Source organism: Dipodomys merriami, unplaced genomic scaffold (genome assembly GCF_024711535.1).
Source record: "Dipodomys merriami isolate MVZ:Mamm:240054 unplaced genomic scaffold, mDipMer1.0.p SCAF_21, whole genome shotgun sequence".
Classification (NCBI taxonomy): Eukaryota; Metazoa; Chordata; class Mammalia; order Rodentia; family Heteromyidae; genus Dipodomys; species Dipodomys merriami.
The window spans coordinates 1,533,663-1,535,213 of record NW_027203493.1 but is presented as its reverse complement, the minus strand read 5'-3'; positions in this window follow the sequence as shown (position 1 = coordinate 1,535,213).

Here is a 1,551-nt window from a genome sequence, read left to right as displayed (position 1 = left end):
CACTCACACTGAAACAGTCACAATCAGCCCCTGTGTGTGTGACAAACAGCATTAAGTGCTGAAGGGTGCATCCCAGATTATGGCCAAGTCAGGAGGTGGGAGGATGGGGTGGTGCATAACTAAACTTAAGAGAAATAGGGCAAAGGAGGGAGGGAGAGAAAGCGGCAGGAAATGGGTCAGGTAGCCCTGGGAAAGGCTTGCTCTTTCTATTTCCCTTCTGGCAGACCTCCACATTTGGGCCCTTTCTGGGATTTGAGAAGAAATGAGGAGGTTCCTCTATCTGGAGCTGTCCCCGTCCTTCAGTTGACCTGGACAGGATCTAAAGAGGTTCAAGTGGAAGTATTCATTATGCTCTCCCTCCCCTCATTCTACAACAAGTTCCCTTCATTGCTTTCCTTGTGCATTGAGCTGCTGGACACTGGACCTTGAGAGCAAGCAGGAATGTACGCAGGGTGGGGACATGAGACAGGAATGGGGATATCAGACAGGAACATTTTGGGGGCTGAGGAGATGTGGGGACTGAGCAGGAAGATGCCATTGTAAAAGCATGTTGCAATGTAATATATATATATATATATATATATATATGTGTGTGTGTGTGTGTGTGTGTGTGTGTGAATATATATATGTGTGTGAATATATATATATATGCAGCCCAATTTGATCTATCTTCACTGAAGGCTGTTTTTTAGTTGTCTAGCAGAAATGGGATTTGAACTCATAGCCTTGTGCTTGGCGGGCAGGTGCTCTACTACTGAACCATACATTCAGCCATTTTTGTGTTTTTTCCAGTGTTTGTGCTCTTGGGGCTTGAACTGAGGGCCTGGGCACTGTCCCTGAGCTTTTCAGCTCAAGGCTAGCACTCTACCACTTTTTGTTGGTGGTGGTAGATATGGAGCTTGAACTGTGGGCCTGGGTGCTGTCCCTGAGCTCTTCAGCTCAAGGCGAGCACTCTACTACTTGAGCCACAGCACACTTCTGGTTTTCTGGTGGTTAATTAGAGATAAGAGTCTCATAAATTTTCTTGCCCATACTGGCTTTGAACAAAGATTCTCACATCTCAGCCTCCTGAGTAGCTAAGATTATAGGTGTGAGCCACCAACGCCGAGCCTATGTTGATTTTTTTTGGGGGGGGGAGTCTGGTCGTGGGGCCTGAACTCTAGGCCTGGTGCTGTCCCTCAGCTCTTCAGCTCAAGGCTAGCAATCTCCCACTTGAGCCACAGCGCCACTTCCGGCTTTTTTTTTCCTTTTTGCTTATGTGGTGCTGAGGAATCGAACCCAGGGCCTCATGCATGCAAGGCAAGCACTCTACCACTGAGCCACCTTCCCAGCCCCCCTATGGTGATTATTTTTAAGATAAATTATTTTTCAGATGAAGTCTCCATTTTTTTGTCCAGGTGTGCCACTGGACCTTGATCTTCCTGTTTTTTGTTTCCTACCATAGCTGGGATGAGGTGCATGTACCACTACATCCACCTATTAGTTGAGATGGAGTCTTCTGAACTTTTTACCCAGAGCTAGCGTGGTTCCTACATTCTGCACAACAGATGG